Genomic DNA, 20,564 nt, shown 5'->3' on the forward strand with positions numbered 1-20,564 from the left:
CACTAGACAAGGACCCAGTAGGGTAACTAGATAGGTGCCTGAAAAAGAGACACTCTTACATGGCGGACTCGGATTGAACGAGGGCCCTCTTCCCATGACTGACCCGTTAGAACTTCGACAGGATGAGTTTACGGCGGGAAAAGGAGAGGCTTTTTCTCACAAGAAGCCATTATTTAGGTACTACTCGCAACAGGCACGACAAAAACAGCCGCATACTCGTGCGCACTAACGGCGGGGACGTTGTCACGTGACACAGGAGGTCAGCCCATAGCCGTCCTTGTGCTCCTCCTAGAAGGGTCAGGGGTGAAATAAGGACATATAGCGTTTAGGGTCCCCGCAGTCTGCAGTAGCGGGAAGCGCTCTCAGAATGATCTGTAAAGGCGAACAGGATAAGAAACCCAACTGAGTCCCATTGAAAGAGAGGGCCGTGGACGCATGCGCTGATTTCAACCAGTGGCTGGCAGCGTCCGCGTTGAATGCCGGGCGTGCGACCCAGCCATCTGCTGAAGTTGCATGAACCCGGAAGTTTTGGTTAGTATGTCTCGTGCGCCTCAGAGCAGAAGCGTGAGGGGAGGACGCGCGTGTGTTTGGTGTGCGTGCGCGAGCCCGCGGAATCTCGCGCGAGTCGTAAGGCGGTGGGGGCGGGGCTGTTTCTTGCTCCCCCTCCCCCCGCCGTGTTTGTGAGGAAGCCGGGGAGGGTTTTCCGGGGGGGGGGGGGGAGGTCGCCCCCGAATAATCTCCTCGCCTTCCCCACCTCAGCTGCTTCAGCCCTCCTGGTTGAGAAATCATTCAAGTGTTTCAACCAAAACATATTGCAGACTGGTGGCATTCTGTTCCTTTAATGTGTTTTTTTCCTCCTTAAAAAAACAACAACACCCCTGCCTTTTTTTCAAGGGACGCAGGTGGTGGAGGTAGGTTCTTCCTTCTCCAGGTTTATCAACCCCGTGAGGTAGGTGAGACTGGCCATGTCTGGCAGAGTGGGGATCTGAAACTGCGTCTCCCGTCTGCCACACCTCCCAAAACACCCCACTGAAAGGCAAGGGCACCTCCTGGAGAAATTTGGCACCCCCTTTAAAAAGGGAGCAGGTCATTTAAATAGAGTGGATTAAACATGCTTATTAAAATCAAATTTAATAAGCTGTTAGGCAGGATAGTACCTTAGAAATTATATGGTAATTTTTTCAAGATACTTGATATATAAAACATCAAAATAATCCATAACAACATCCTCATTATGGCTATTTTGTACAGACTGGAGCATCCATACAATAACTCAAACCACTGGTATGGTCATGTCACTAACTTTCACTGGCAAAAGTGAATTCTTGAGTTCTGTAAACTAAAAAGTGAGTAGTGACTAAGATCAGAAAAAAAATATTTTTATTTGTTTTGCTTTTTAGTACTTTATTTAGTCTCAAATTTTATTCTTAATTTTCAAAGAAGTTATTGGGATGAGTTTTGGTAGGTTCAGCTCATGCAAATCTATATAAGTTGTGAACATTCATATAAGTGAAGGTGAACATATGGAAGCTAAACTACTCTATTGAAATCTCAACTGTAAAGTCTTTAAACAAACTATTTCTTCCTCATTCTCAACTAAGAGAAACTCAGACAGGGCTGTATCTTAGTATTTATATTGTATTTTTTGAAGTCACTTCATATAAAACATTAAATAATCCCTAACAACAGCCATAGAAGTTAATCATTATAATTATACTTACATTACATAGCTACATATAATATATAATATAACTATATATGATTGATTGGTTCTTTATTAATCTTGCCTCTCCCATTCCTCCTATGTCTCTGCTAGTGTGTTATCATTTCTTGGCTCCCCGATATTTTCCCTCCTGCCTCACAAGTTATTCAGGCCAGAAACTTATTCTTTGGCTGTGTTGCTTCATAATTCCACACTACTTGATTAGTATAAAAATCACCTCTGTGATCTTTAACCAAGCCCTACTTCAATAATTTTAAAGACAGGTCCTGGCTTTGTTTATGGATATAGATTAATGCGGAGCTGTAAACAGCATAAGCTATGGAACATAACTGCTGATTAATATAATTCATGTATTTCCATTCAAGCACTGAAATGGGGGATAGTTCATCAAATGTACTTTCTTACATTCTGTTCATTAAATAACAGACAATTTTATTTATTATTATTTATTTATTTATCATACTTATATACCGCCCTCCCCGGAGGCTCAGAGCCAAGTAAAGAGACAAGTAAAGTAGCTCTCCTTATGCTTACAAATCATGGTAAAGCATGATCACTCACATATTACAGTAAGTATGAGAAAATCAAAAAAATGCTGACATTAACCCATAATTGTATTGCATTACTGTATTTGTATCCCAATATTGCTCCAAGAACTTTAATACAGTTTTCAAGGAAGTATATCCCATTTTATCCTAGTCATAGCATTATGGGGTAGGCTAGGATTAGGCTAAAACAGTTGCTCTTCCTTTTCAAGTCAACTTAATGAATATGGGGATAGTGACTAAAGTCCAAGACTCCTTGGTTAGTAGTCACATTTTTTAAAACACCCCAGCTTTTCAGGACTTGTAAGGTTGCAGGAGGGCCAGTTCAGCAGGGAGTAGCCATGTTCCTGTTGAAGCCTTGATATGCCCTGGTCAAAGGCTTTGTTCTATAGCTTTTAAATTCTTCAACTTCCAAGCTAGAGTTAAAAACTAGGGCTTTTATAATCACTCAAATCTGCCTCACAATTCAGGAACTTGTATAGAACCTTGGCTGTGGCATTTTTGGTAATTGTTGGAAGGAAGGAATCACATGTGCTACCCATTTAATTCAGTCATCCCAGGCAGGTTCACCTAGATGTATCCCAGAGAAGTATCTGTCACAAATAAAATTAAAATTCTCCAGTGACAGCACAAATTGGTGACATCACCTCAGTAACAGCATGGATCCTAATAATTCTCCAATCACAGAACAGATTCTCCAATTATAGATCAGAACCAAATGTATAGCTGTCTACTTTTTATATGCTATTGCTATTTTTTGTGATCCTATTCTATTGGATTTCATTGTCTTACACATTTTTATTCATGTTGGCTATAAATCAAGTAAATATCCAAAATGTGTTCCTTGCTGTTATTGTACATCAATACTATACTTGTGTTTCTGGATTCTGTACGGGCAGCCATCCAGCAAGAAAGGAGATCAGGATGGACCATCTTCCAAGCATAATATTAATGACTGTTGTAATCAATGTGCCTCTTGGTATCCTGCTGTGGGGTTGCCAACTCTCTCATTTCAGCCAAGCTCCTCCACCATCCTGAACAGCTCATCAGACTTTGACCTTTATAGCTGTTCTCCTATTAGTAAGGCCCATCTTCCTAGATGTGGGGTTTTTTTACATTTCAAAATAATTACAACTTAATATAATTAAAAAGGAAAAAGAAAACATAACAACAATGGTGGTAAAACTAAACACAAGCATCTATAAATGATTAATGTTTGCCTCAGGTCCATCTTGGCTAAAATAGCTTTGGCAGCCATTTTAGGAGATAGCAGCACCTTACGTTGGAGAAGGATTCTTATGTGTAGCCATGTTGGTTTGAAGTAGCACAACAAAAATTGAGTCCAATAGCACCTTTAAGATAAAGATTTGTTCAAGGCGTCAGCTTTCATGTGCATGTATACTTTGTCTGAAGAAATGTGCAGGCACACGAAAGCTCACACCTTGAATAAATTTTCCCCAACACTGAGTTCTGTTCCTCTAAACTGGTTCTGGTTGCGAGCAAATATCCTGCTTCCAAGTTAGAGAGTCTGTGCATGTCTGTGAATACACATGAAAGGAAACACATGTGATAACACTGTTCCTATTCATTTGACTGGGTTTTAGTGTTGCTATTCCATAAATGTATGGACTGCTCTACAGTTGCCTTTGAGCTTTAACAGCTCGGTTCCCACCACCTGCTCGTTCCTAACTTCAGCATGGAGTTCATTGCAGAAGGGGACAATCTGAGTGGGGCACAAATCTTCTTGGCAAGGGGGATGGGAAAGGTCTCAAGTTACATACTCCCCCACATCGCTGCTGGCATCTGATAAATCATACATCTTTATTTGGGGGGTGGGGTAAGTTAATGGATGGATACACCACTAAGGTTGCTGGGGTGAATTTGCAGATGATATCAAATTGGAAGGAGTAGCGAACACCCCAGAAAATTCAATGAGATCTGAATATGCTAGAAAAGTGGGCAAATGGGAACAAGATGCAATTCAATAAGGAGAAATGTAGTGTTTTACATCTAGGTCACGAAAACGAGAAGCATGCATACTGGATGGTAGATAGACTTCTGGGAAGCAGTGTGTATGAACATGATCTTGGGGTACTTGTGGACTGCAAGCTAAATATGAGCAGAAAGTGTGATGCAGTGGTAAAGAAGGCAAATGCGGTCTTGGGCTGTATCAAAATCACAAGGTGCCATAGTCCCACTGTATACTGCATTGGTCAGACCCTACCTGGAGTAGTGTGTGACATTCTGGAGATCTCACTTTTAAAAAGATCTGAACAAATTCGAAAGGGTTCAGAGGAAATAAACAAGAATGATCCGGGGCCTGGGACCAAGCTCTATGAAGAAAGGCTGAGGGACTTGGGAATGTTCAGCCTGGAGAAGAGGAGGTTGAGAGGGGACATGATTGTTGTTATTAAATATCTGATAGGTTGTCACTTAGAGGAGGTCAGGGAAAGGTTCCCATTGGCTGCAGAGGATAGGTCTCACAGTAATGGTTTAAACTATGAGATAAATACCAGCTAGATATGGGGGGGAGGGATTTCACAGTCAGTAGTTCAGCAGTGGAATTGATGGCCTAAGGAGGTGGTGAGCTCCCTCCCCCCCCCCCCCCCCCCCCCCGCCCGGCAATTTTCAAGCAGTGGCTGGACAGATATATATCCAGGATGCTTTAGGCTGATCCTGCATTGAGCAGTGAGTTTTACTAGATGGTCTGTAGGGCCCCTTCCCACTCTATGATTCTAGATAGTAGGTGATTAAATGTTTGTTTGCCTCTGCAGAGTAAGTATGGAAGAGAGTTCATGTAAGTGCACTAGGGGTGTGCAGTCTCCTCACATACACACAATATTTTTCAGGTTTGGTTATATTACACCTGAAAGATCAATATTTCCTCATATTCCTGAATCCCAATACTGGTTTGGTATTCATATTCAGTAACTTTTCAAGAATGTCAAATGGTTTCAGCTGTATTATAACCTATGAGGACTTAGGAAGAATTGATATGGTAGTATCTGAAGATTTGGGCAGGGCTGTTTGTTTTGTTTTAATAGAGGAACCATATTTATTGTGTAGATGCTGGTGCCTCTGTTCATCCCCCCCCCAAAAAAAAAGGGTTGAAAAGAATTAGACTATGGTGTCCAATTCTATGAACCGCCCCAAAGAAGGTGCTCCCATCCTCCATTATTTCCAATGCATAGGGAAAAGTCATTTAAACGTTAAAGGGAATGTGGCCCCTTTAAAATGTAATGCCTTTTGCAGCTTGCAGCAATTGTGAGTGAACTCCAAAGGCACTTAAAGGAACAGAGAGGCCTTTAAATGCATGTCAGTAGTATATATCAGGCAGTCCCCCAAAATCCCAACTATTTTCTGGATTTTTCAGGCTTAGTCATTTTGAAAAATGGGGGGGGGGGGGAATCTGGCTGAATTAATACCTGAAAAATACCAAGCAGGTATTTTTTTTGGTTCAATTAGCCAAATACACACCCCTGAAGTGCACAGGAACATGACCCCTACAGGTCATAGAGGTCAGAAATAGAATCCTACAACATTTATAATTCTTTGGTCAACATTCATGTGTGCAAAGTTACTGAGCTCCAAGCAAAACACTAAAAAGACCTAAAATGAGCTTCTAGGAGCAACTTTCCTCTTCTTGAAAGGCCCTTGGACACCAGGGGAGAGGCAAAGGTCAGAGTAGGAGATCAAGGTCACATGATGAGCTTCCTGTTTTTCTTTCTTGTCATCTTGATTGTGAATGTTGTTGTTGTCAGGTGCGAAGCCATGTCCTACCCATTGCGACCCCATGGACAATGATCCTCCAGGCCTTCCTATCCAAAGTCCATTTTAGTTTGCACCAACTGCTTCAGTGACTCCATCCAACCACCTCATCCTCTGTCATCCCCTTCTTCTTTTGCCCTTCTTTTGATTGTGAATACTGAATCATAAATGAAAGCATTAGACTCCAGGCATCACTCAAATATGTGGAAGTCTATGAGGGTCAGTTCTTTGCTGTCACCTATCTTGGCCCTTGATCCTACCCTAATCCCAGGGCCTCAATGTGTGTGCATAATATATGAAATCAGCTTCTTCTGTCCCTTTGAAAGTATACAGGTGGGAACCCTTGATGCCTGCCAGTGTTCCAGACACATGCAGTTACAGTTTTGCAGCTCAGACCACAATTTCTACCTAATGATAGAGTTAAATAAGCTGAAGTGGTATACCAACATGTGAATTATGAAGGGAGTTGTATGATGTCCCAGAGATGCTCATTATGCATTGTTTATACCCAATAGTAAAGTCTCTCGTTGCTTCAGTAACATTACTGGAAGTTATTGTGTGTGATCACAGAATAAGAGCTAGTGAGGATTTGTACTTATTACTCACTGTGTATCTCTGAGAGTGCTGTTTATATGAGTATTCACTCTTGTTCAAACATAGGGAATCTTGAAAATGTCTTGGTGCTGGCTGGTTTTAGAGAATGTTAACACTAAAGAAAAGAAATAATTCCTGATAGAAATGTGTTGACTTCAGCAATTACACCAGTTATGGAGTTGGGTCAGATTTTTCTACTGAGCTATGCCCTGGTGTGCCTTAATATGAATTCAAAGTAGCCCTGAGGTAAAAATGTGAAGAAATCTGTTTGCTATGCATAATAAGAAGTGTCACAGAGGATCAGTAAATATGAGTTTGCTGTTCAGCAAAGAGATCAATGAAGCCAAATTATGCTGGAAAAGTGTGTGTTTTTGATATAAAACTGAGAATTCAAAGTTCCTTCAATTTTGGAATAAACTCAGACTGATGAAATCATGATAGCTTAGCTTAATTACATGACAATCCTAGGAAAATATTTAAAAATATAATAGGTATTTCAAAATACTCAGGACATTGATGGTTTAATTTCAGTCTCTAAGAAGATGGTTTGTGCTTTCTTCCCAAAAAGTCTAAGGCAAGCAAAGAACCATGACTGACCACTTGAATCTTTGGGGGGGGGGTGTTTTGGTACATAAAACATTAAAAGGGCCCTGATGGATGAGACCAACAGTCCATCATGTCTCCCACAGTGGCCAACCAATTCATCTTGATGTCCAACAACAGGGCATAGAGCAGTAGTTGGGACCTCTTTGGGGGTTGAACGACCCTTTCACAGGGGTTGCGGCAGGGAAAGCAGCTTGGCCAAGGAGCACCATCTACACATCTACCTTGTAGGGTAGATCGAGATAGAGAGTTTATCTGTCTGGAGTAGCAGAAAAGAGTGAGATCTGCATGGTGAGACAAGTCATGGTGGGACTGAACTGAGAAACCCTGGGGGGAAAACCAGTTTATATACAATCACGAACAATGGATCTTCACGCCATTGGCCAGTTTTGGTTTAATTTCTGTGAAAAAACACTTGCATAATTTTCTGGTTGGGGCTCACCACAACATGAGGAACTGTATTAAAGACATTAGGAAGGTTGAGAACCACTGGCATAGAGGCTGGTACCTTCCCCAATGGTGTCTGCTGGCACTAGCATTCATAGGGTTGACAGCTATGGGTTGAGAAATACCTAGAGAATTGCGGGTGGGGTTTGGGAAGGGATTCTAGCAGATTATAATGCCATAGAGTCCACCCTCCAAAGCAATCATTTTATCCAGGGAAACTGGAGATCTATTTTTTATTTATTTATTACATTTGTATACCACCCACTCCTGAGGCTCAGGGCAGTTCACGTGGAACATAAAAGAACAATACATCAAATGCATTTTTGTGTCAAATAGAAATACAGCAATGGTAATAATAATAACAACAGAGAATAACAATCTAACAGGATAACAAACAGATCCATGGTTCAGTTCAGGTACATGGATTCCTGGGAGGGAGGTTCACTGGCCTAGCGGGTGTGGCTGGTTCTGGGTGACCTCAACCAAAAGTGGCAGATGAGCTCACTTTTGCAGGCCCTGTAGAACTATTTTAGTTCCATTTGGGCCCTGATCACTTCTGGGAGCTCATTCCACCAGGTAAGGGCTGAAACAGAGAAGGCTGTGGCCTTGGTTGAGGTCAAATAGGCTTTAGGGCCAGATATCACTAGCCAATAGAGCCTCTTGTGGCGCGGAGTGGTAAGGCAGCAGACATGCAATCTGAAAGCTCTGCCCATGAGGCTGAGAGTTCGATCCCATCAGCCGGCTCAAGGTTGACTCAGCCTTCCATCCTTCCGAGGTCGGTAAAATGAGCTTGCTGGGGGGTAAACGGTAATGACTGGGGAAGGCACTGGCAAACCACCCCGTATTGAGTCTGCCATGAAAACGCTAGAGGGCGTCACCCCAAGGGTCAGACATGACCTGGTGCTTGCACAGGGGATACCTTTACCTTTACCTATCACTAGCCAGTTGTAGGTGGCAGGTTGCAAAGCTCTTTGAGGGGCATAGGCAGAAAGTCGGTCCCTCAGGTACACTGGGCCCTGACTGCATATGGCCTTGAAGGTGATTACCAGAACCTAGTCTGATCTGGAATTCAACTGGTAGCCACTGTGGTTGTTGGAGGATGGACCGGATGTGGGACCTCCATGGTGTTGTTGTGAGGACCCTAGTTGCTGCCTTTTGGACCAGCTATAATTTCCAGATCAAGGTTAAGGGCAGGCCTGCATAGAGCAAGTTGCAGAAGTCCAGTCAAGAGATGACAGTGGCATGGATCAGTGTGGCTAGGTTTTCCAGGGCCAAGAAGGGTACTAGTAATTTGGCTTGGTGAAGGTGGTAGAATGTCAGCCGCACTACTCTCATGATCTGAGTTTCCATTGAGAGGGAAGCATACAGGATCATATCCAGGTTCCTGGTGGAGTGAGCCACTGATACCTGTAAACCATCCAGGGTGGGCAGACACACTTCCTCACATGGTCCCTTCCTGTCCAACCATAGGACTTCCATCTTTGAAGGATTGAACTTCAGACGACTCTGCTTAAGCCATTTTGTCACTTCTTTCAGGCAGCTGGCTGATGCTTCTGGAGGAGAATCAGGGCAATCTTCCATCAGGAGGAAGAGCTGGGTGTCATCTGCATATTTATGACAACCCAATCAAACTTCCATACCAGTTGGGCAAGAGGGTGAATAAAGATATTGAATAAAATTGGAGAGAGGACCACTTCTTGTGGGACTCCACAAGTGAGTTGTTGGCTACTTGATGATCTATTTCCTATTGCTACCTTCTGTTTGCAACCCCGGAGGAAGGAGCTCAGCCACTGAAGAGCTGTCCCCCGTTTTCTGGCACTGGTGAAGCAGTGAGTTAGAAGTTTATGATCGACTGTGTCAAACGCTGCTGAGAGATCTAGTAGTACCAGCAGTGCTGACTTGCCTTGTTCATCTGGCAACGGAGGTTGTCCATCAGGGTGACTAGGACTGCCTCAATGCTATGGCTAAGCTGGAAGCCTGACTGAGGTGGGTCTAGGACTGAAGCTTCTTCCAGGAATGCCAATATTTGATCCACAACAGCCCGTTCCACCATTTCCCCCAGAAACACTAAGTAAGAGCAGGAGATCTCTAGGTGCTACTTGGAGGCTGGTAACCCTAAGTATTCAGAGATTTACTGCTTGTCCAATTGAGAATGGGATAGGTGTGACTAGGCTCTCTTTGAATCCAGTTGTATGGGGAAATCTGATCGGGAAATCACACATCTCAAAGGTTAAAAAATGTATGGTGGTAAGCTCTTGAGTTCACCCAAAAATAGATTGTGAAATTAAGTTGGTGTTAAAGAAAACAAGTAACATTTAATCGATATTAACAATTATAAAGAGTACAGGAATATACAAAGTACATGCAGGGAGTACAGCAGGATTTGTGTGTGTGTGGGGGGGGGATGTTATTTTCACGCTGCATTTCCTCTTCTCCCCTTTCTCTGCCTCTCTCCCACCCACTTACCTAACTAGCTCTTTCCCTACAGTCTTCCTTCTCCTTCCATCCCCCTGGCAGCCTCTCATGTTTTCTTCTTTGTTTCCTACTATCTGACAAAGATATAGAAGGCTCTGTGATATTGTAGTCATTGCATTACAACCCCCCAAAATAACCACTGCAAGATCTCAGTATATTTTAATGCTACAAACGTTGCTTCTAGAAGTTTTGAGTCCAGTGGCGCCATAAAGACAACCAATATTTTCAGGGTAGAGACTTTCAAGAATCAAATTCCCTTCATCAGATATAAGTAGGAATGTACATCCCTGAGTCTTTATATTCAGGCCAGAAGGTGTTATAGGTGTTTCAAAGAAGGAACTCAAGATGCAAAGGTACAATGCAAAATGTAATCATCTTGATTAGAGCAAGGGAGAAATTCTTTAGGGCAGAAAATTAGCATCTGCAGATAGATAACCTTATGTCCCTATGGGTTGGGGGGGGGGGTTCTCACCGTATTCTCCTCTGCAATTTTCTCTGAGAACTACCACTCTTAGTTCAGTAATGGAATTTCCTGGAACATATTAATATATATCTTTATCCCCAATGGGGCTTTGATTGTGTTTGTATTTGTTGGTTTTTATGTCTGTTTTAAGGGGGAGTTTTTATTTGGGTTTTATTCTGATGTCATAACCCACCTCAAGCCTTTGGCAGGAGGCGAGCAATAAATTTAAATAATAAATAAATGTTCTCCCACAAGTATTTGAGTTTCCCGTACATGTACTGCTTCTGTTCTTTTGGGGATTGTTAACACACACAAATATGTATCTGTGTGTTTTATATTTCAGAATTATCTGTAAACCTGGCACTTTTCGCAGGGTTGTAGAAATATCTCTTTTGTATTTTGATCATTTCAGTCTCTGGATTTAAGTATCCATAAGTTGGGGCCTTGTTGAAAATTAGATACATTGGGGGTGGGAATTGGAGATATACTGATAATAATAGAGCTGTTGGGGAAGTCAAGAATTAAAAAGGACCTCACAATCTCTTAAATTTGAGTTTATTGGCCTAAGTGGGGATATTCTAGACTGACACCATTCTATTGTATTCTGAAGATTATCCCACAATAGATGTCTCAGCCTGTCATTAGAGCAACAGAACTGTAACAGACGTGCATCTGAGCTGTCGGTTTGAAGTCTTCCGTGATACTAAGGCTGATACGATTTCCATGCAATCATTGGGTGACCAGCTGGGTCTCAGTCAGTGGGAATCGTATGAAGGCACTTAGGGAGGTATTTAAATACAGACTCCACACTTTTTGTGTTTCCAGGCACTTTAAAAAGGGTTACCATTTAGATATAAGTAGTAAGGTACACTTCTTACTTGAAGACCACACAATTGGCTCTCCCACATATGCCAGCTGGTGCCCCCCATAAGGATACATGGGGTCATCAAACAATAATTGAATTTAAGAAACTAGAGATTAAATCATAAAATAGAGCTTGAACAAAGACCTACAGAGATACATGGGCTTATTATTATGGTGTTTGATAGTATTATTTGAACTTATTACCTCTTTTTTTACTCCCGTGCTAACCTATATAATTGTATTATCTTCCCTCTGTAAATGTCCTAACATTTATGTTGTAACTTGTGGTCCACAGATATGATATTTTAAAGTGTAAAAGAAAGAACACTGGAAAGCCCCAAGATCATGATCATACAGTTGACTAGTTCCATGAAATGTTCTGTGGCATCTAATGCTACACCAGGAGTAGACATACCATCTCTGTGTTCACACTTGTACATAAAGGTAATAATTTGGGGGCTAATTTTAGGCTGTTAGTAGACCTGTAATGCATGTTGGTGCTGAAAGAGTCTGCATTGTTATTACTTGTGTTAGGAACTGCATAACCTGTCACAGTGATCTGGAACAAGATGCTCAAACAATGCACAAGAGAGAGGGGTGCATATTGGTTCTTTGCTCTGTATGTTCATGTTTTGACTTTTTGCAAGAAATAGAATGTCAGCATAATATTTACCATTGTCGTTTATAACATGATTCCCCCCCCACACACACACACACATACACTGGGAAAAATAAAGGAGACCTGGATGTGCTTTGTACATTATTTTCAATGGCATGGTTGCTCCCATGTAACAATTTATATTAATTTTCCTATCTATCATTTTCGTATTCTTATTATGCTCTTCCAGTCAAGAAGTAAACTTGCAGGGCCAGACCCGCTTAGTGTCAGCAGAAATGCCTCATGCATTTTCAGTTCTACTGTGAAGATTACCATGGTATAAGCACTCAGTCCATCCTCCATACCCACTGAATACGTGCACTCACACACATACATATGCTTTTTTCTTTTCTTTTACTTTCTTTTACTTTCATTACCCAGAGTGGTATGGGAGCAATAGGTGAGGGTGTGACAACCATGTCTGGAGTTAATTTGTAAACCATCTACATAAAAGGCATTAATGTCTCTCTTCCTCAGTTTTAGTCTTAAGATTCTGATAGATTTTCACAGGTTTTGGTTCCATAATTATGATTATCTAAAGCAGTGGTCCCCAACCTTTTTATCACCAGGGACCACTCAACGCTGGGGACTACTCACCGGGGACCACTCAACGCCTTTTTCTGAGGCCCGGTGGGGAGGGGGTAGTTCTCTACTCTCAACCACTGCCCTAACCCTCTCTGATCACTAGGGTAATGTTTAAACATCCCTTCAAAATAAGATACAGACACGCCACAACAATGAAGTGTGTTGTAAAGGGCTGGGGGGGGGGGGAGAAGGCATCCTTCGGGGCCCACCTCCAATTAGTCGAAGGACCACATGTGGTCTGCAGCCCACAGGTTGGGGATCGCTAATCTAAAGGATAAGATTCAGAAATGTACTGATTTCTTCATATATATTCGAAATATTGTCAATATATATTCACAATACTTCGAAAGTGTATCATTTTTGGTTTAATCATTAAATTTTTTCAACAATACTATACTAATAAAGTGATACCATCTACTTTTAAGGCATTGTATGAACAGACAAAAGTGGCCTATTGAATTAGGACAAAATGACCACTTTACATCCTAACTAGTTTTGAAAGGAAATGTCCAACACTGGGGGAAATGCACTTGCAGGACTAAACATTAATGCATTACTGTTATGCCTCTATACATTTTTTTAAAAAAATGTCTTGCTTCATGTAGAAAGTACAGGAAATCAGAAGACTTGGTTTGGGCTGAAGGATTAAGATGTTTTGGCTATATCTTCCCTTCCTAACACTACTGCACTCAGCAAGTCATAGCTGCATTTTGCTGCCCTGTAAATGAGTGGCATAATTTTATTGATTTTTTAAATCAACATTGCCATCCTAAGCAGAGTCAGACCTTTCAGTCTTTAATGGGTTTAGAAGGATATAATTCTGTTTGAGATGGCACTGAAATGTCAGCATGAAATGTGTTACAGCTGGTAACAACTACCACATTAACAGATGATACTACCTTTATACTGAGTAATACCATGGGTCCCTCTTGTTCAATTCTGACTTGCAGTGCCTTTCTATGGTTGAGATCTTTCACATCACGTTGCCTACTGCCTGATCTTTTTAACTGAAGATGCTCATGATTGAACCTGGGACTTTCAACTTGTAGAGCAGGTGTACTGCTATCAAGGCCTACTCCTTGCTACCTTTGCTAGAAAAATCCAGCTCAAGCAGTAGCACAAACCAATCCTAAGAGAACTTGCAGCTTCCTTAAAAAACAACAACAACCATAGTTCACTGTTTCTGATCAAGATCCTCAAATTTATTTAGTTGTCCTTAAAAACATGTTGTGAAGTCACCTTGGCATTCAAGTGGTGAGCTAGACATCAGTAGAGTTGCAAGGAATTAATCTCTAGCAAAATGACAACAGCCTTGAATATAAATCCAGATAATTGCTCTGTCACAGTGTCTTGTTTTTAACTGGTTTGGCTGCCCAAAACTACCTGTGGAAATCATAAGGCTTGCTTGCATGTTAACCAGGAAATGTTTAGCAGCCAGGAAAGCTGATGTGGTTTTTCTCCCATCCTCAGGTGAGCTGAGAAGAATTTGAATGGCCTGGTTTACTGTTTTTCTTGGGTTCTTGTGCATGAGCCACATCTTCTCCCCCATCTGGGGTGTTTCAAATAAAGAAAAATTGTGTGTAAATAGGCCTTGTCACCTAAGTTTCTCTGGAGGCATCCATCATGGGACACCCATGAATATATAATATTAAAACTATAATGCCTAGTGCACCTACCCTGGAAATAAGACAGTTGAGGCATAGTCTATTACTGCGGTAATCAGTTTAACATCAGCATGCTATTAGTGCTATATAGTTGTTAAAGAGCAATAACCAAAATTCCAGGGTCCGTGCACAATCTCGGTGATCTATATGTTCGTATTTTGCTTCCCACATTGTGCTTTCAGATATCTGTAGGTATTACTGCTTCTTTCAGGACTACACTGGTCTTTTTTTTTTAATAGTGTAAGCTTCTCATAGAATTATTCATTTTCTTTCAGAATAAAAAGTGAATAATTTATAGACTTGAGAGATCAAGTTGAAGGGCTTTTCCAAGAACAGGTCTTTGTGCTGTCCTCTTTTTAGGGCCACTTCATAAGTTTCTCACTTGGTTATCGTTGTTTCAGACAATAACTTGCACCTGTGAGTGAAGTCACCCATGGGTCACCTACCACAAAACTTCTGTATAATTTCATATCAGTAGCACTGTCTAATATTCCTCAGGAGAAGCGTGTGCATGGTTTTCCAGCTTTGTAAAGCCAACATGCCTTTGTTGGCATTGTAAGCCAAGTAAAGTAACTGGACCATTCAGCACTGGTGAACATTGTCCGTCTATCCATGTATTTGAAATCAAATGTGAGAATTCTGTGAGTATTGAGATACGGGAATGAAATTTGGTACATATGCTCAAGACACAAAACTATGTTTCAAGTTCAAATGCCAGGTCATATTCAGGAAACATTGCTACATTTCTGGTCACTCACCCAAACTCTTAGAGGCCTCTCAAATGTTGTGTTTTAGTCACCCATTATTCCTGGCCTGAGAAAGTGGTTAGGATGCAAGGCAAGACAATGCTGAAGTTCCTTGTGGAGCAATTCAGGGTAATGCAACTCCGCTTGTACTTCTGCATTGCACAAGAACCCTACTTTTTACTACCTGGAGGAGTCTCAGAGCAGAGTCACCTACCCATTCTCCACATCAGACACCCTGTGAGGTAGTCAAAGTTGAGAGAACTGTGACCAGCCCAAGGTCACCCAACTGGCTGCCTATGGAGGAGTAGGAAATCAAACGTGGTTCTCCAGATTAGAGGCTGGCACCAGGGCAGAGAAGGCCCTGGCTCTGGTTGAGGCCAATTTAACGTCTATAGGGCTGGAGATCTTGAGGAGGTGTTGCATGCTTGAGTGCAAATTTCTCTGTGGGGTAAAAGGGAGATGGTGGTCCCACAGATATGAAGGTCCCGGACCATTTAGAGCCTTAAAGGTAAAGTACCAGTACCTTGAAATTGATTTGGTCCTCAGTCTGGAACCGGTGCAGCTGGGAGAGCACTGGCTGAATGTGCTCTCCACCTGTTCCTGCAAGGACCCAGGCAGCTGTGTTCTGTACCAGTTGAATTTCTAGATCAGATAAAAGGATAGCCCTTCACAGAAGGAGTTGCAACAGTCTAATCTTGAGGTGACTGTTGCATGGGCAAGACATCGTCAGGTAACGTATTAGCTGCTGTGCCTGGTGAAGAAGGTAGAAAGCCTAGTGGGCAGCATTTGTGACCTGGATCTCCATTGATAACAAGGAGTCCTGGATCACACCCAGACTGCTGACAGTGGTTGAAGTTGTTAGCTGGACCCTGTCAAGCGTCTGAAGTTGTAGTGTCTCACCTGGGGCATCCAGACCCAGCCAGAAGACCTCCATCTTAGTAGGATTCAACTTCAGTCAACTCCACTTAAGCTAGTCCACCACCGCCTCTAGACTATTGGTGTGCACTTGTGTAGAGGGATGACTATCCATTAACATGGGGGTCATCAACCCGCAGCCCGATACTGGGCCACGAAGGCCTCGGTAACGGGTCACCAGCGGCCATGCGTGCCTCTCCCCCCCCCCCCCGCAGCGAGAAGCTCACCAGGCCGCCAAAGCAGCCGCTTCGCTCGCGGCCCAGCTAGCTTCTTGCTGCGAGAGGGGGGGAAGAGGCGGGCGCGGCTGCCGGCACACCGGTGGACACCAACGCGCATGCACGGAGCTGCCGCGCATGCACATTAGCACCCCTAGTGGTGAAAATGCACATGCGCGGTCTCTCCACACATGCGGGTTTTCACCACCAGGAGGCGATAACACGGATGCACGGCGCCCCGGCCGCCAGCTCTTCCCCACCTCTGGAGCCCCACCCCAACCTTTTTATGGTTGAGGACCACTGCATGAACAGATGTAGCTGGGTGTCACCAGCATATTGATGACACCCTAGCCAGAAGTGCTGGATTAGCTGGGCACATACAGGTGTTAAACAACATCCTGATAAGCCTTGATAAAGGTTGTCAAAAGTTTCTACTCGCTTATGGAGGTTGAATATGGATAATGTTCAAAAAAAATGTTCTTAAAAAGTTGTATACCTCTTGAATTGCATCTGCATTTAATGATAAGTTTTGGAAAGCGGTGACTTAAATGTCAATGCTCAGGGCTTTCAGCACAGTTATTTGCAATATATCAATGAGTATTAGATTCACATAATTTGTACTCTTGGTAACAGTGCCCTAGACGGACACCTGGTATGCCTTTTGTGTGGGTCCACCTAAACTTCCTACCGCCTTGCTTCACCCCAACTGCTCGGTCACATATGCAGAGAGGTGCCAAGCTTCATCTGTCTCCTCTGATGTACTGCAAAGCTCCTACAAGGTTCAAAAGATGCCACTTGGCACTAAGGGCACTCCTCTGCAGTACACCCAGCCACAAAGAATATGATGGCTTTTCTCTGGTGTATCATAATGAAACAACAGTAGAAATGGTGGAGAATATGCAGTTCAGTGAAACTAATGATTCCTGTCGTCTCAATAAAGTTCTTTAGTTATTACGCACAAACTTTCTGTTTTAAAAAGTAAAGCTTTTTTTTCTTTAGCTCTTAGGAAAAGGTGTTTTTGTACCAGTTGGCACTTCAGATCCATATAGATTACAATGTTTTCATCTCTCAATTTAATAAATTACCGCATCCGTTTAATTTATGTAAAATTCTCACCTAGCCATTTAAAACTTCCTAATTGCAATCACTGGAAATACTTTTAAAATGAGGATGAAGCAAAAAACCAGCAATTTAATTAACACAGGACATGGTCAACTTTTTTTTCCCCTTTAAAATAACCCAGCAAAATTTTGAAGAGGAAAAAAAAATCTAAAATGGTGCAGAATATTAATTAGGGTAGGAGCAGTTGTAATTAGCATTTCCGAAAGCTTCTTAAAATTCAAGTACAATGTGATTTGGATACCAGAGATTAAGACTATATAAGTTGCTATACATGCAGGAAGTGAGTATATGTCCATTTTTGAGGATATAAGAAGCCATGTCAGTCTCTTTCTGTAATGGTATGGTTGTTTCTATTAATTATCCTCTTGGAGAAGTTGAATAATTTCTAGATAAATTTTAACACATGCCACTTAAAACACTTAGCAGTCATTGTTAACAAATATGGTTTTTTTTACCAGATTCTTCTATGACATTTGTAATTTCTGTGACCCTGTAAAATCAACAAAGGCAGGGGAAAACTTTCCACATTTGTCATTTTCTTCATCAGTGGCCATGTGTATATGGACAACTGCAATTGATGCACTTATACTTTCAAAATACTAAACAGGCAACAGTGAATTTTTCAAGGCTTACGGGAGAGGAGAGATGGTAAAGGTAAATCTGGTGGGATGGGTATGAAGAAACTGCATCAAACTCTAGGGCGCTACGAGCAGCCATTTAGTGCTAACTGGTCTCCTACCACATTAGGATGTGATGACCTTTAAAGTGAGGGAAGTATAACTTGTGAATATGTGTTTGTGATGGTTTTAGCCTAAACTCTGTTCTTCAAGAACAGGCATACAAAGGACAGGAGATATTTAAGGAGGGGTTACTTTCTAATTAATTTTACCTAGGACAGAAATATAGTTCAAGGTCCAGTCAAGTTATTTTTCTGCCCTAGATAAAAATAAATGTTGCTTCCCACATAGTGCATTATAAAAAGGGTGTGTGAATTAATTGTGATCCTTTTGAAAGTTCTCCCAAGTAGCATCTCCACCCCTCACAAGAAAATGGCATGACAGCAAGGAGGCAGAGGTGGAATATTGCCTAGATAGTCTTAGCTCTGCCGATTGTTCCAGGGTAGGGGGATACTATGCTCTATTTTTGCATGTTTTCCAGCACAGAGCAAAACACAAGATTTAACATGAGTTCTGCTTCACCTATTGGGCCAGGCTGGCCTTGTTTATTGTCATTCTGATCTACCCCCTTCCTTCAATTATTGTGTCTAGAGAAGCAAGCTAATGCAGCTGCAAGCAATGCTTGCTTTCATCTTCATTTAATCAGGGAGATGGCCACTTACCTTGTTTCATCCAATGTGGCCATGTGGATTCCTGTCACAATGGCCTTGAGCCTGTTATAATGTACTCTACATGGGTTTGCCTTTGACCATACCTTGGAAATGCCAGTTGGTACAGAATGCCACAACCTGTTTACTATAAAGATCCAGGCAGAGGGTGATTATTACACCAGTTCCACAGTCTCAACATTGGCCTATCAGTTACTGGATTCAATTCAAGGCACTAGTTATCATCTCTTGTACATAGACCTCTTCTACTCAGTCATGGCGGCTTCGCTCATTTGAGCAAAGCCTTCTGAAAGTGCCACCCTGAAAATGGGTATGATCAATATCCACCTGTACATGTGCACTCTCGATTGTGGCCCCCACCTATCTGAGGAGGTCAAGAAGGCTTTCCACCCTTTTGTCATGCACAAAACTATGTAAAACAGAATTGTTCAGGAAGACATTTTTATACAGGTAAATAGGGCTACAGTATACTACAAGGCCCTCCAGTGTGGTATTCGTGGGTGCCATGGCACCTGCTGACACTTTATCCGGCTCCCACCAAGTGTTTTCAGAAAGTGGGTGGAGCCAGGAGAGGCTGTTTTCCAGCATAGCTCCTGATAGGCCGTTGGAGATCTCACTGTGCAGATTGCAATAATGTTACTTTAGTGGTAGTTGCTGCTAGTGTTGATTTTATTGTCTCTCGGCCGTCTTTCCCCATGTATTTTTGAAGTTACCTTTCTTCTCCACCACATTTGGACTTCCTCTGGGTGTGTGTATACCTCCACCTCCCATGACAGCTATTTTGCGGCTATGCCCATCATCCTGTGTCAGAATTCCAAAGATGCTAACACAGGAGCTACCTTCAATAGAAGAGTAAACTGGCGGATCTCGCCAAGATGGCCAAATTGACATTACGTGTTAATGGAAGAACTGAAGAAGTTTTTCAAGAACAATGGGGTCCATATCTGAACTATTTAAGAAAGTAAAATATACTGGGAAAGGATGGGGGTTTTACTATTATAATATGTTTAGAGTCTAAACTATAGCTTTACCAGTGTCTATTATATATATCTACTTTGTTTCTACCTTTGTTTGGAAAATAAAAATCTTATTTAAAAAAAAGAATTCGAAAGATGCTTACAGGCTCAAAAAGGTTGGGGATGCATGGTATAATGGAATTGTTCAGTAAGGAATTTTATAAAGGGAACAGGACTGCAATCTGTGCCACTGTGTGTGGTATGTGTGATCTGTTGTTTGATTTGTTTTCTCTTTGTGTAATTACAGTTTCTACATTGTTTAACATGTCTGGTACTTCCCTCCCCCTATTGATTCTACGTTTTGAAATCCTAGTCCTATTGCATTGCTTTTTTGATTTAATTGTTTTAATCTGTGTAATACACCTTGCATCTCAGTGAGAAAGGTAGGTTGTAAATTAAGTAAATAAATAACTGTTAAGGTCTGAGTATAGCCATACCATCATTTACCCCCATAGTATTTCTCTCCCTCCCTGTTTGCACCTCATCTCCTGGTAAGTCTGTTCCATTGCAAGCATATGCCAAGGGTGCATAAGTGGCTATAGTAATCCCGCATTATTTTTTGCAAACTGAGCACCATATTAATGATGCCTGACCAACGAGAGGATGTGGATGCTGCACTTTGTGAGCAGCTTGAGAAAATATCCAAGCGGCAGGACCTTGTCATCATGGGTGACTTCAATTTCCCAGATGTGTGCTGGGAAACAAACTCTGCGAAGCGTCCTCAGTCATGCAACTTTCTGACCTGCCTGCCTGACAATTTCATTTATCAAATGGCAGATGAACCCACAAGAGGTTCAGCCATACTGGACTTAATAC

The 20,564-nt window shown here is 42.0% G+C and overlaps 1 protein-coding gene across 3 annotated transcripts in view; it reads left to right on the forward strand.

Moving 5' to 3' along the window:
* Positions 1-114: 114 nt before the first annotated feature.
* LOC143842420 (uncharacterized) overlaps positions 115-20,564 on the forward strand; it is a 93,445-nt gene continuing 72,995 nt past the window's right edge. For all 3 annotated transcript variants that reach the window (XR_013233100.1, XR_013233101.1, XR_013233102.1), the window contains exon 1: positions 115-531. The gene's annotated coding sequence lies outside the window, so the exon portion shown is untranslated. The remainder of the gene's footprint in view (positions 532-20,564) is intronic.

Source organism: Paroedura picta, chromosome 7, assembly GCF_049243985.1.
Source record: "Paroedura picta isolate Pp20150507F chromosome 7, Ppicta_v3.0, whole genome shotgun sequence".
NCBI classification, from domain to species: domain Eukaryota; kingdom Metazoa; phylum Chordata; class Lepidosauria; order Squamata; family Gekkonidae; genus Paroedura; species Paroedura picta.